A 15,749-nucleotide genomic window follows, 5' to 3' on the forward strand; every position below is an offset into this window, starting at 1 on the left:
AGAAGAGAAGAAACAATCAGGGGATTCACAATTTTGATCGAGCCTCATAGAGGTTAAAGAACAATTTTAAAAGAGGAAGGTTTAAGGTTAATAGCGGTAAATAGAAAAGATTTTAGAAAGATACATGGATGGACAATGAAGCATAATAAATACTAGTTAAATAAGCCCGTGCATTACTACGATTTCTATATATCATACATGTAAACCTTATTTAAATGGGATAATACATGTCCTACATTGTAAATCAGAAGGTAACAAATTATGAAAGCTAAAGGAGATCCATACAGACATGCTACTTGTAAAGGATGTGCATTTTGTGCAAACAAATATATTTGAAATTGGTATTACCATTTTTATACAAAGTTTTTTATACCTTAAATTTTGCAATAAATCTGTGAAAAAAGAACATAGATAGGTGGAGGACAAGAACTGGTCTCTTGATTGTGTGCATCGTCATCTCGTCCGCCAGGACGCCCGCTCTCGTAGGGTCCACTGCCTCTGGAGAGCTTCCTGTGTTGCCTCCTCCCCCACGTGTGCTAGCTCTGCCGACACGGGCGCTCTCTTCGGCAACTGGGCCACGCTGTCACTACCACCGATAACCAAAACATAAGAAACAAGAATTGCATTGTTCTGTCTGAATAAAGAAAGAAGAACAATTCTTATATGAAACTAAGATTTTTTTGATTTTCGACACGGGAGTGTGTCCCCCACCTGATATATTATAAGGAGCTGGACCTTGCCCTTCCTCTCACCCCTCACCCCTGGGATCCAGATCATTCTTCCTCTTCCCACCGATTCGTTCCATCACCACGAAAGGAATCCAGAGATCAACGCCATGAACGACATGATGAGCAAGTCCTTCATGAGCTATGTTGACCTAAAGAAGGCGTCGATGAAGGACCTGGAGGCGGTGAAGGGGGGGATCAAGTTCCAGAGTCAGGCATCGATGGCGTCATGGACGAGCGCCTGCGTGGATTCTGCTAAGAGGAGATGATGGCCATCCGCGACACGCTTGATTGTCTACACGCCGCAACGAGGAGGGAAAGTCACTACACCAGGCAGACGCCCTCCGCTCGCACCGTGGCCACGTCAACGCCGACATTGTCAGCGTGCTCCGTCGCGCCTGTGACATCTGTGCTAGGCTCGAGTCCCTGAACCAATGGAGCGGAGAGTGGAGTGAGGAGGTGGGAGGCGAGGCGTATCCGGATCGGGTTAGGGTTTTACGGGCAGTTGATGGAGGAGAGAAGGCGAGAGAGATGGAGGCGTGGGGAGGAGATCGGAGGACTATGGAGGACTACGAGGTTGGTTGAATAAAAATCAAGGGACTTTTTTTGTAAAGTTGTAACGCAGGACGACCGTCGAAACTTGTATTTTATAATAGTAAAGAAAAAAGAACATGGCAGGCACTATGTACTTAACCACTAAGGGCATATCCGACTAAAGTTTAGTTCCTCCTTAGAAACTAAAAGTGACTAAAAATACATTTTCATTATTTTAGTCAATTTTAACTCTTCATGTTTAGATCTTTAGCTTCTAAAGTGACTAAACTTTAGACACTTTTGTTTTAGTTCCTGATTCAAACATGCCCTAAATATATCCTGTAGGAAGGAGGTCGTTAGTGGGAGAAAAGTTGAGAGCATGTCTGAAATTGGTTACTCTTTATAACGATACTATGGCACCAAGGGTTGTGGAAAGCAAAAATGTCACTAATTTTTTTAAAATTAGTCCTCTTATGGTATTGACATAAGGGAGTAGTCCAAACAAAGGACAATCTTGCGAAAAGACAATGGAAACGAAACAAGTGCTGCTGCTTTTGTCATTGTATTGAGAACATTCAGCCCTTGTTTTTTTTTTGAGGTCCATTTGGCTAGGTCAGTTTGGAATACGGTTTGCATATGTTTCGGTCTTCAACCTCGCATGAGTATATCCTGTATGTTTGGACGATTCATGCTTGGGCCTGCAGTTTCCATCAGCTTCTTCACAAAGGAACAAGGTTTCGGCATAAGACATTTGCATGAAAATGGATACTGAGCTCTAGATTAATCAGCACAAAGGAACAGGGTTTCGGCATAACGCAAAATACAGCAGGCCCAAGCATGAATCGTCCACCATCCATGTGCCCACTGGCCAGGCCGACCGACGGGCCGAGTACGAAATCAGCACATGTAAAGGCTTGCCACGAGACGGGACCAGCCCGGCCGGGGCGCGCCAGGAGCACCACCCCAGGTCGACGTAGAAATCTGCATCAGATGGCAGCTCTGCGTACGATGGGCTGCCGACTATTTGCATTTTTTTGAAGCGAAAACCTCTCCTCATCGTAAAGCAAAAAATATAGTTTTGGGAATGTCTGTATCGCTGCGGGAACCGAGTAATTTGTGTCCAATTCCAAATTGTTTTATATTTTGATTCGATTTTATATTGTGTTTGATGTTCTCAATCGGTTGCACTCCTTTATATTTATAGGGGGTCTATACCTGTTTCTAGGCGAGATCAAACAGATTACCACAGATGAGTTAGGATAACCACACGTGGGATAAGTACTCTCGCCCGAATTTATCTAACTGTGGACCGTTCGAGTTATCACGCGGACCGTCCGGCCATGCCTAGGTGCCAAATATGGTGTATCGGTACATCAGATATGGAATACACACTTCTGCTGGGTCAAGACGGAACCCCTATGTTTATTTGTAGCCATGGGAGGACGAGTGGTCTAACCGACTTGGGGCCTACACCCGTCCAGTAGGATCGCAAGCCTCCGGACCGGTGCCACCCTAGGTCCCAGCAGTGGGACTACTCGTTACTCTACAGCCTGAGATCGGGCCCCAGGGGTGGTCTCGGACCCACACGTGTGCCATCCAGACCTTAGGCCGAAGGGGGTGTGGTGGAGCCATGTGGCCCAAGGCATGTTGCGGAAGCTGCCAGCATCGCTTAACGCGAACCTCTGACATAGGGGCCACCTGCATTAAATAAATATAGGTGGTGTGTGTAGTCCGCAAGGCCTTGGACGCGTTAGTAACCCACGTGTTACCGAGGCAAAGACCATTGACCCACCGCGTTGTGTGGGGGTAACACCCATCATGACTCTTGTTATTCCCACCACAAGGCCAGGTGAAGAGACAGGCAGAGGGGACAAGACGACATTGTCCACCTACTCCCGTACGCAGACGACATGTCAGTCTATGCCGCAACCTACACCGACGCCTTCGCACACATGCCGACGAGACAGGACGAAGGCGTGGCTTGGTAGGGAATCCACACGATGACCAAGTAAAGACCTTAGACCGCTGGGTTAATAGCTCCACACTCCTTTTGTTATAGAACTGAGGCCCACTTGTCGGGGCTCCTCAGTGCCATGTACGTGCCCTCCCTTGGCTATAAAAGGAAGGGCACACATGCGACTTGAAAGAGGGCCCAGGGACACACGCCACAATCACACCCCTGGGACGATCAGACTCGAGCTCCCCATTCAGGGAATCGTGGACGGACAAACACACTGAATTCATAGGCTTTATCAAGCTCCCTTTCTACACTCTGAAACGTAGTAGGGAATTCCCCTTCATCAACAAGCTAATCCACAAACACTAGGCCATCGACCCTGTTCTTGGACCGACATTTGGTGCGCCAGGTAGGGGGAATCTCCTACATGATTCTCCTAGCCGGTCGATGGAGTTCAAGCTTCAACAATCAGTGGGCATCTGGCGGATACCATCCACCTCCTGGTCAGAGTTGTCTCTCCCTCTTCTCCAGCATCTAGCGGTAGGGGAAAGTCGCATTATAACTCCCCCTACCTACTAATGGGTTTCAAGGGGGAGGCCAACAAGGGCTCCACCTTCGACAACCTCATCTTGCTAGAGGCGGCTTGTCGGTTGTGGGGGCCATGAGGGCCTACTAAGTTCAAGGGTGATGCATTTAAGAGCAGCGCCAAGATCTGCGCAGCTCGCCATGTCCGCCATAGTTGGCCTTCCTCCCTCTGCCATTCGACAGTATGGGAAAGTCACAATATGAATTCCTCCACCTACGAATGGATCTCAAGAAGGAGGCGAATAATGGCTACGCCTTCGTGAACCTCACTACGATGAAGGCAGCCTACTAGCCGTGGGGCCCTCATGGGGGCCCACCACGTGCACCAGTGGGTTTCAACGGCCATGCCAAGGCCCAACTCATCGGCCACAGCCCAAGCTCCATGACATTCGGGGTAGCGGCTATCAACCATCGTCAAGCTCTGCCCTTGGCTATCGCCAAGGCAAAACAGGCTACTGCTTACCCTTCGTATCTGATACTCTGATAGCATGAGAATGAACTCTTCCTTTAAAATAGGATAACACTCAGATAGCACAAAAGGCCGAGGATGCCATTGGGGTTGCGGCCGTGACCCCCTGCATTCTCCACAACCTTCCAAGTCCTGTCCAAGTGATAAATAAAAAGTATTAATTTATATTATGAATTTGAAAATATAATATGAACAAGCAACAAGAACATCTAAAGTTACGTGCCTCTCCCTATCGGGTCGAATCAGCGGTCGCCTGTCACAAAGTATTGAACGTTGAGGGAGACTCGCGGGACGTCGCAAGTAGACGTTTCTCGAACATGAGGCGCCAGAACCTGAGGCGTCATGCTGAGCGTCGTCGTCGTCCTACTGCGTCGCATCGACAGCGGCTTGCTGCTCCACCTGTTGCTGGATGTCGTCGTCCTGTTGTGCCTCCTCCGCCGTCCTACACTCCTCCTCCCCCTCCTTGTACTCATCCCACCGCCCACTGAAAGTCGCCTAGAGGGGGGGGGTGAATAGGGCAAAACTGAAATTTACAAAGTTAATCACAACTACAAGCCGGGTTAGCGTTAGAAATATAATCGAGTCCGCGAGAGAGGGTGCAAAACAAATCGCAAGCGAATAAGGAGTGTGACACGCGGATTTGTTTTACCGAGGTTCGGTTCTCGCAAACCTACTCCCCGTTGAGGTGGTCACAAAGACCAGGTCTCTTTCAACACTTTCCCTCTCTCAAACGGTCCCTCGGACCGAGTGAGCTTCTTCTTCTCAATCAAACGGGAACAAAGCTTCCCCGCAAGGGCCACCACACAATTGGTGCCTCTTGCCTTGGTTACAATTGAGTTGATCGCAAGAAACATTCAAAGAAGAAAGCAATCCAAGCGCAAGAGCTCGAAAGAACACAAGCATATCTCTCTTACTAATCACTAAGGCGTTGTGCGGAATTTGGAGAGGATTTGATCACTTCGGTGTGTCTAGAATTGAATGCTAGAGCTCTTGTAAGTGGTTGAAGTAGGAAAACTTGGATGACTTGAATGTGGGGTGGTTGGGGGTATTTATAACCCCAACCACCAAACTAGCCGTTTGGTGGAGGCTGCTGTGGCATGGTGCACCGGACAGTCCGGTGCACACCGGACAGTGTCCGGTGCGCCAGCCACGTCACCAGGCCGTTGGGTTCCGACCGTTGGAGCTCTGACTGCTGGGCCCGCCTGGATGTCCGGTGGCGCACCGGACATGCACTGTAGAGTGTCCGGTGCTCCATTTCGCGCGTGCCTGACTTCTGCGCGCTCTGGCGCGCATTTAATGCTTCTGCAGGTGACCGTTGGCGCGTAGTAGCCGTTGCTCCGCTGGATCACCGGACAGTCCGGTGCACACCGGACATGTCCGGTGAATTATAGCGGAGCGAATTCCCGAAGCTGGCGAGTTCCAGAGTCGCTTTCCTCTGGGGCACCGGACACTGTCCGGTGTACACCGGACAATCCGATGAATTATAGCGGAGAGCCTCTGAATTTTCCCGAAGGTGAGGAGTTCAGCGTGAAGTCCCCTAGTGCACCGGACATTGTCCGGTGGCACACCGGACAGTCCGGTGCGCCAGACCAGGGCTGCCTTCGGTTATCCCTTGCTCTTTTTGTTGAACCCAATTCTTGGTCTTTTTATTGGCTAAGTGTGAACCTTTTGGCACCTGTATAACTTATACACTAGAGCAAAACTAGTTAGTCCAATTATTTGTGTTGGGCAATTCAACCACCAAAATCAATTAGGAAAATAGGTGTAAGCCTAATTCCCTTTCAATCTCCCCCTTTTTGGTGATTGATGCCAACACAAACCAAAGCAAATATAGAAGTGCATAATTGAACTAGCTTGCATAATGTAAGTGCAAAGATTGCTTGGAATTGAGCCAGTAAATACTTAGGATATGCATGGATTGTTTCTTTAATTTTTGACATTTTGGACCACGCTTGCACCACATGTTTTGTTTTTGCAAATTCTTTTGTAAATCCTTTTCAAAGTCCTTTTGCAAATAGTCAAAGGTAGATGAATGAGATTTTGCGAAGCATTTTCAAGATTTGAAATTTTCTCCCCCTATTTCAAATGCTTTTCCTTTGACTTAACAAAACTCCCCCTCAATGAAATTCTCCTCTTAGTGTTCAAGAGGGTTTTGATATATCAATTTTGAAATACTACTTTCTCCCCCTTTTGAACATAATAAGATACCAATTTGAAATTTTCAATTGAAAATCATTTTAAAAAATAGGTGGTGGTGCGATCCTTTTGCTTTGGGCTAATACTCTCTCCCCCTTTGGCATGAATCGCCAAAAACGGAGTCATTAGAGCCCTTTTCTAACTACTTTCTCCCCTTTGGCAATTAAAACATGAGTGAAGATTATACCAAAGACGGAGTCCTTTTGCTTTGGACTTACGCTCTCTCTCCCTAAAGATGGAGAGTTGCTTGGAGCGACGGCGAAGGATGAGTTACATAGTGGAAGCCTTTGTCTTTGCCGAAGACTCCAATTCCCTTTCAATATACCTATGACTTGGTTTGAAATAGACTTGAAAACACATTAGTCATAGTACATAAAAGAGACATGAACAACGGTATATTAATGAGCTATGTGTGCAAATCAACAAAAGAAGTTCCTAGAATCAAGAATATTTAGCTCATGCCTAAGTTTGTTAAAGGTTTGTTCATCAAGAGGCTTGGTAAAGATATCGACTAATTGATCTTTAGTGTTAATATATGAAATCTCGATATCTCCCTTTTGTTGGTGATCCCTTAGAAAATGATACCGAATGGCTATGTGTTTAGTGCGGCTATGCTCAACGGGATTATCTGCCATGCGGATTGCACTCTCATTATCACATAGAAGAGGAACTTTGGTTAATTTGTAACCATAGTCCCTAAGGGTTTGCCTGATCCAAAGTAGTTGCGCGCAACAATGGCCTGCGGCAATGTACTCGACTTCAGCGGTAGAAAGAGCTACCGAATTTTGCTTCTTTGAAGCCCAAGACATCAAGGATCTTCCCAAGAACTGGCAAGTCCCCGATGTGCTCTTTCTATTAATTTTACACCCCGCCCAATCGGCATCCGAATAACCAGTCAAATCAAAAGTGGATCCCCTAGGATACCAAAGCCCAAACTTAGGAGTATAAACTAAATATCTCAATATTCGTTTTACGACCGTAAGGTGAGCTTCCTTAGGGTCGGCTTGGAATCTTGCACACATGCATACGGAAAGCATAATATCCGGTCGGGATGCACATAAATAGAGTAATGAACCTATCATCGACCGGTATACCTTTTGATCCACGGACTTACCTCCTTCGTCGAGGTCGAGATGCCCATTGGTTCCCATGGGTGTCTTGATGGGTTTGGCATCCTTCATCCCAAACTTGCTTAGAATATCTTGAGTATACTTTGTTTGGCTTAGGAAGGTGCCTTCTTGGAGTTGCTTCACTTGGAATCCTAAGAAGTACTTCAACTCCCCCATCATTGACATCTCGAATTTTTGTGTCATGATCCTACTAAATTCTTCACATGTAGACTCGTTAGTAGACCCAAATATAATATCATCAACATAAATTTGGCATACAAACAAGTCATTTTCAAGAGTTTTAGTGAATAAAGTAGGATCGACCTTTCCGACTTTGAAGCCATTATCTATAAGGAAATCTCTAAGGCATTTCATACCATGCTCTTGGGGCTTGCTTGAGCCCATAAAGCGCCTTAGAGAGTTTATAAACATGGTTAGGGTACTCAATATCTTCAAAGCCGGGAGGTTGCTCAACATAGACCTCTTCCTTGATTGGTCCATTGAGGAAGGCACTCTTCACGTCCATTTGATAAAGCTTGAAGCCATGGTAAGTAGCATAGGCCAATAATATACGAATTCACTCAAGCCTAGCTACGGGTGCATAGGTTTCACCAAAATCCAAACCTTCGACTTGGGAGTATCCTTTGGCCACAAGTCGAGCTTTGTTCCTTGTCACCACACCATGCTCGTCTTGCTTGTTGCGGAAGACCCATTTGGTTCCTACAACATTTTGATTAGGACGTGGAACTAAATGCCATACCTCATTCCTAGTGAAGTTGTTGAGCTCCTCTTGCATTGCCACCACCCAATCCGAATCTTGTAGTGCTTCCTCTACCCTGTGTGGCTCAATAGAGGAAACAAAAGAGTAATTCTCACAAAAATGTGCAACACGAGATCTAGTTGTTACCCCCTTATGAATGTCGCCGAGGATGGTGTCGACGGGGTGATCTCGTTGGATTGCTTGGTGGACTCTTGGGTGTGGCGGCCTTGGTTCCTCATCCTCCTTGTCTTGATCATTTGCATCTCCCCCTTGATCATTGCCGTCATCTTGAGGTAGCTCATTTGCTTGATCTTCTCCTTCATCAACTTGAGCCTCATCCTCATTTTGAGTTGGTGGAGATGCTTGCGTGGAGGAGGATGGTTGATCTTGTGCATTTGGAGGCTCTTCGGATTCCTTAGGACACACATCCCCAATGGACATGTTCCTTAGCGCGATGCATGGAGCCTCTTCATCACCTATCTCATCAAGATCAACTTGCTCTACTTTGAGAGCCGTTAGTCTCATTAAACACAACGTCACAAGAAACTTCAACTTGTCCGGAGGACTTGTTAAAGACTCTATATGCCCTTGTGTTTGAATCATATCCTAGTAAAAAGCCTTCTACAGTCTTAGGAGCAAATTTAGATTTTCTACCTCTTTTAACAAGAATAAAGCATTTGCTACCAAAGATTCTAAAATATGAAATGTTGGGCTTTTTACCGGTAAGGAGTTCATATGATGTCTTCTTGAGGATTCGGTGTATATATAACCGGTTGATGGCGTAGCAAGCGGTGTTGACCGCCTCGGCCCAAAACCGATCCGATGTCTTGTACTCATCAAGCATGGTTCTTGCCATGTCCAATAGAGTTCGATTCTTCCTCTCCACTACACCATTTTGTTGTGGGGTGTAGGGAGAAGAGAACTCATGCTTGATGCCCTCCTCCTCAAGGAAGCCTTCTATTTGTGAGTTCTTGAACTCCGTCTCGTTGTCGCTTCTTATTTTCTTGATCCTTAAGCTGAACTCATTTTGAGCCCGTCTCAAGAATCCCTTTAAGGTTTCTTGGGTATGAGATTTTTCCTGCAAAAAGAACACCCAAGTGAAGCGAGAATAATCATCCACAATAACTAGACAATACTTACTCCCGCCGATGCTTATGTAAGCGATCGGGCCGAATAGATCCATGTGTAGGAGCTCCAGTGGCCTGTCGGTCGTCATGATGTTCTTGTGTGGATGGTGAGCACCAACTTGCTTCCCCGCTTGACATGCGCTACAAATCCTGTCTTTCTCAAAATGAACATTTGTTAATCCTAAAATGTGCTCTCCCTTTAGAAGCTTGTGAAGATTCTTCATCCCAACATGGGCTAGTCGGCGGTGCCATAGCCGACCCATGTTAGTCTTAGCAATTAAGCAAGTGTCGAGTTCAGCTCTATCAAAATCTACCAAGTATAGCTGACCCTCTAACACTCCCTTAAATGCTATTGAATCATCACTTCTTCTAAAGATAGTGACACCTACATCAGTAAATAGACAGTTGTAGCCCATTTTGCATAATTGAGAAACGGAAAGCAAATTGTAATCTAATGAATCTACAAGAAAAACATTGGAAATAGAATGGTCAGGTGATATAGCAATTTTACCCAATCCTTTGACCAAACCTTGATTTCCATCCCCGAATGTGATAGCTCATTGGGGATCTTGGTTTTTCTCATAGGAGGAGAACATCTTCTTCTCCCCTGTCATGTGGTTTGTGCACCCGCTGTCGATGATCCAACTTGAGCCCCCGGATGCATAAACCTACAAAACATGTTTAGTTCTTGACTTTAGGTACCCAAATGGTTTTGGGTCCTTTGGCATTAGATACAAGAACTTTGGGTACCCAAACACAAGTCTTTGACCCCTTGTGCTTGCCCCCAACATACTTGGCAACTACCTTGCCGGATTTGTTAGTTAAACCATAGGATGCATCAAAAGTTTTGAATGAAATGTTATGATCATTTGATGCACTAGGAGTTTTCCTTTTAGGCAACTTAGCACGGGTTGGTTGCCTAGAACTAGATGTCTCACCCTTATACATAAAAGCATGATTAGGGCCAGAGTGAGACTTCCTAGAGTGAATTCTCCTAATTTTGCTCTCGGGATAACCAGCAGGGTACAAAATGTAACCCTCGTTATCCTGAGGCATGTGAGCCTTGCCCTTAACAAAATTAGACAATTTCTTAGGAGGGGCATTAAGTTTGACATTGCCTCCCTGTTGGAAGCCAATGCCATCCTTAATGCCAGGGCGTCTCCCACTATAAAGCATACTACGAGCAAATTTAAATTTTTCATTTTCAATTTCATGCTCGGCAATTTTTGCATCTAGTTTAGCTATATGATCATTTTGTTGTTTAATTAAAGCCATATGATCATGTATAGCATTAATATCAACATCTCTACATCTAGTGCAAATAGTAGTGTGCTCAACGGTAGATGTAGATGGTTTGCAAGATTTTAATTCTACAACCTTAGCATGTAATATATCATTTGTACTTCTAAGGTCGGAAATGGTAGCATTGCAAACATCAAAATCTTTAGTCTTAGCAAGCAATTTTTCATTTTCATCTCTAAGGCTAGCAAGAGATATGTTCAATTCTTCAATCCTAGCAAGCAAATCATCATTATCATTTCTAAGATTGGGAATTGAAACATTACAAGCAATAGAATCAACCTTAGCTAACAAATTGGCATTCTCATTTCTAAGGTTGTCTATAGTCTCATGGCAAGTGCTAAGCTCACTAGATAATTTTTCACATTTTTCAACTTCTAGAGCATAAGCATTTTTAACTTTAACATGCTTTTTGTTTTCCTTGATTAGGAAGTCCTCTTGGGTGTCCAAGAGATCATCCTTCTCATGGATGGCACTAATTAATTCATTTAATTTCTCTTTTTGTTGCATGTTTAAGTTGGCAAAGAGAGTACGCAAATTATCTTCCTCATCACTAGCATTATCATCGCTAGAGGATTCATATCTAGTGGAGGATTTAGATTTAACCTTCTTCTTTTTGCCATCCTTTGCCATGAGGCACTTGTGGCCGACGTTGGGGAAGAGAAGTCCTTTGGTGACGGCGATGTTGGCGGCGTCCTCGTCGTCGGAGGAGTCGCTAGAGCTTTCGTCGGAATCCCACTCGCGACAAACATGGGCATCGCCGCCCTTCTTCTTGTAGTACCTCTTTTTCTCCTTTCTTCTCCCCTTCTTATCGTCGCCCCTGTCATTGTCACTAGAAATAGGACATTTTGCAATAAAATGACCGGGCTTACCACATTTGTAACACACTTTCTTGGAGCGGGGTTTGTAGTCCTTCCCCCTCCTTTGTTTGAGGATTTGGCGGAAGCTCTTGATGACGAGCGCCATTTCCTCGTTGTCGAGCTTTGAGGCATCGATTGGTTGTCTACTTGGTGTAGACTCCTCCTTCTTCTCCTCCGTCGCCTTAAATGCGACCGGTTGTGCTTCAGACGTGGAGGGACCGTCAAGCTCGTTGATCTTCCGTGAGCCCTTGATCATAAACTCAAAGCTCACAAAATTCCCGATTACTTCCTCGGGAGTCATTAGTGTATATCTTGGATTACCACGAATTAATTGTACTTAAGTAGGGTTAAGGAAAATAAGTGATCTTAAAATAACCTTAACCACCTCGTGGTCATCCCATTTCTTGCTCCCGAGGTTGCACACTTGATTCACCAAGGTTTTGAGCCGATTGTACATGTCTTGTGGCTCCTCCCCTTGGCGAAGACGGAAGCGACCGAGCTCCCCCTCGATCGTTTCCCGCTTGGTGATCTTGGTGAGTTCATCACCCTCGTGCGCGGTTTTGAGCACGTCCCAAACTTCCTTGGCGCTCTTTAATCCTTGCACCTTGTTGTACTCCTCCCTACTTAGAGAGGCGAGGAGTATGGTTGTGGCTTGGGAGTTGAAGTGCTCGATTTAGGCTACCTCGTCCTCATCGTAATCCTCATCCCCTATGGATGATACCTGTGCTCCAAACTCAACAACATTCCATATACTTTTGTGAAGTGAGGTTAGATGAAATTTCATTAAATCACTCCATCTAGCATAATCTTCACCGTCAAAGGTTGGCGATTTTCCTAATGGAACAAAAAGTAATGGAGTATGTCTAGAGGTGCGAGGGTAGTGTAAGGGGATCTTACTAAACTTCTTGCGCTCATGGCGCTTAGAAGTTATGGAGGGTGCGTCGGAGCCGGATGTGGAAGGTGATGAAGTATCGGTCTCGTAGTAGACCACCTTCCTCATTTTCTTTTTCTTGTCGCCACTCCGATGCGACTTGTGGGAAGAAGCTTTCTTCTCCTTCCCCTTCCCCTTGTTGCGGGACTCTTCCGATGTAGCCTTCCTATGGCTTGTAGTGGGCTTGTCGCCGGTCTCCATCTCCTTCTTGGCGTGTTCTCCCGACATCACTTCGAGCGGTTAGGCTCTAATGAAGCACCGAGCTCTGATACCAATTGAAAGTCGCCTAGGGGGGGTGAATAGGGCAAAACTGAAATTTACAAAGTTAATCACAACTACAAGCCGGGTTAGCGTTATAAATATAATCGAGTCCGCGAGAGAGGGTGCAAAACAAATCGCAAGCGAATAAGGAGTGTGACACGCGGATTTGTTTTACCGAGGTTCGATTCTCGCAAACCTACTCCCTGTTGAGGTGGTCACAAAGACTGGGTCTCTTTCAACCCTTTCCCTCTCTCAAACGGTCCCTCGGACCGAGTGAGCTTCTTCTTCTCAATCAAACGGGAACAAAGCTTCCCCGCAAGGGCCACCACACAATTGGTGCCTCTTGCCTTGGTTACAATTGAGTTGATCGCAAGAAAGAATCAAAGAAGAAAGCAATCCAAGCGCAAGAGCTCGAAAGAACACAAGCAAATCTCTCTTACTAATCACTAAGGCGTTGTGCGGAATTTGGAGAGGATTTGATCACTTCGGTGTGTCTAGAATTGAATGCTAGAGCTCTTGTAAGTGGTTGAAGTAGGAAAACTTGGATGACTTGAATGTGGGGTGGTTGGGGGTATTTATAACCCCAACCACCAAACTAGCCGTTTGGTGGAGGCTGCTGTCGCATGGTACACCGGACAGTTCGGTGCACACCGGACAGTGTCCGGTGCGCCAGCCACGTCACCATGCCGTTGGGTTCCGACCGTTGGAGCTCTGACTGCTGGGCCGCCTGGATGTCCGGTGGCGCACCGGACATGCACTGTAGAGTGTCCGGTGCTCCACTTCGCGCGTGCCTGACTTCTGCGCGCTCTGGCGCGCATTTAATGCTTCTGCAGGTGACCGTTGGCGCGTAGTAGCCGTTGCTCCGCTGGCTCACCGGACAGTCCGGTGCACACCGGACATGGCATGTGAATTATAGCGGAGCGAATTCCCGAAGATGGCGAGTTCCAGAGTCGCTTTCCTCTGGGGCACCGGACACTGTCCGGTGTACACCGGACAGTCCGGTGAATTATTGCGGAGCGCCTCTGGATTTTCCCGAAGGTGAGGAGTTCAGCGTGAAGTCCCCTGGTGCACCGGACACTGTCCGGTGGTGCACCGGACAGTCCGGTGCGCCAGACCAGGGCTGCCTTCGGTTATCCCTTGCTCTTTTTGTTGAACCCAATTCTTGGTCTTTTTATTGGCTAAGTGTGAACCTTTTGGCACCTGTATAACTTATACACTAGAGCAAAACTAGTTAGTCCAATTATTTGTGTTGGGCAATTCAACCACCAAAATCAATTAGGAAAATAGGTGTAAGCCTAATTCCCTTTCACCCACCATCTTTGTCCAACAACCTACAATTAAGAGTAAGCAAATAATCACATATAAAAAAAGATGTATTTAGAAACAGGCGCGAAATAAAAAATATATCATTACATCGATTAAAAATAATCTTCATACGTGTCGGGGTTAGCCGGATCATAAATCTCATCATCACTATCAACCATTTCATAATCAACACCATCTGAAGGCGCAAGTTCACCATTAATGTCATTGCCTTCAAGTATTTCTAAGTCATTCTCATTTTGCACCTCATCATCCTCCTCATCAACAACCATTTCAATATCTACTTCCATTCTGATAGCTTCGGTTAAGTCTATCTCAAATCGCCCTTCTAGCCCATTTTCTTGGAAGACCTCTCCGTCATATGTGTCAGGGTCTAAGTTATAATCTTCATCGTTTGGAACAGACAATTTACCGTGCGGTGATACCTTATACACAACATTTCAACCCTTAAGATGTTCTTTTGTTTGGCACGCATATGGGAGATAATGCACTTGTGTGGCCTGTTGGGCCACGATATAGACATCGTGTCCTGGTAAGGTGGAATCCTATCGAATTTCGACTATACCAAGAATAGAATGTGTCCGTCTCGTCACTTCAGGGTCAAACCAATGACATTTGAATATCACTGGAGTAAGAGGTTTGGAACCATGAAAATTGAGTTCATATATTTCTTCGATTCGTCCAAAATACTCGACCTCGTCAAGGCCAGGCGTAAAGACTCCAGAACACGTTGTTTTTCGATTGGGCCAACTTTGGTCGTAGCTTGTTGTGCGAAAACGGTATCCATTGACGTCATACCCAAAATATTTCCTGACCCTATAAGCAAATCCATTGGCTATTTGTCTCAACTCGACTCTCATAGACGGATCCCTTTGGCCCTGCAAGTATTCGCAAGTTAAAAGACGCTAAATTGAGTTCATAAATGGATCTCTTTGACAAACTAAGCACGTACCTTATGTTTGAACCAGGAAATAAAATCAGGCAATCTATTTCCCGCACCCATTCTAAGAAGGGTATCATATTTCTATGGAGTTGGGTACCTTGATCGACGCCAGAATTTATGAAGAACTTTTTCCATGTATGGCATCACCTCTTCAAGGTTGGTCAATACATATAGCATGATATTTGTCTCAAGGTCTTGGTGGTTGAACCACTTGCGCGCTCGAGTTGGCCTCGAAATATGCTGAGGTTCGATTCATTGCCGCCGTCATTGTAACGAGGGGGTGGATTATGCACGCTCGACAATTTATCACCATAGTAAGTTGTTGTGAAGTTTGACACCTCCTCTAGAATGTATGCCTCTGCAATGGAAGCCTCGATTTTGCATTTATTTCTACATTTCTTTCGAATAGTTTTAGACATCTCTCGATTGGATAGCACCAACGTCCCTGCACGGGCCCCCATTCGTGCCTCATACGGGTGATGAAGAATCAAATGCTGCATTGGATTGAAGAAGCCGGGTGGAAATATCTTCTCAAGCTTACACAGTAACACGGGTGTCAATCTTTCCAAGTCTGCAAACACGATTTGAGATAACTCTTTTGCACAAAGCTGGCGGAAGAAATAACTCAACTCTATAAGCGCTAGCCAGACATGCTCACGAACATAGCCTC

This window comes from Zea mays, chromosome 10 (assembly GCF_902167145.1).
Source record: "Zea mays cultivar B73 chromosome 10, Zm-B73-REFERENCE-NAM-5.0, whole genome shotgun sequence".
NCBI classification, from domain to species: Eukaryota; Viridiplantae; Streptophyta; class Magnoliopsida; order Poales; family Poaceae; genus Zea; species Zea mays.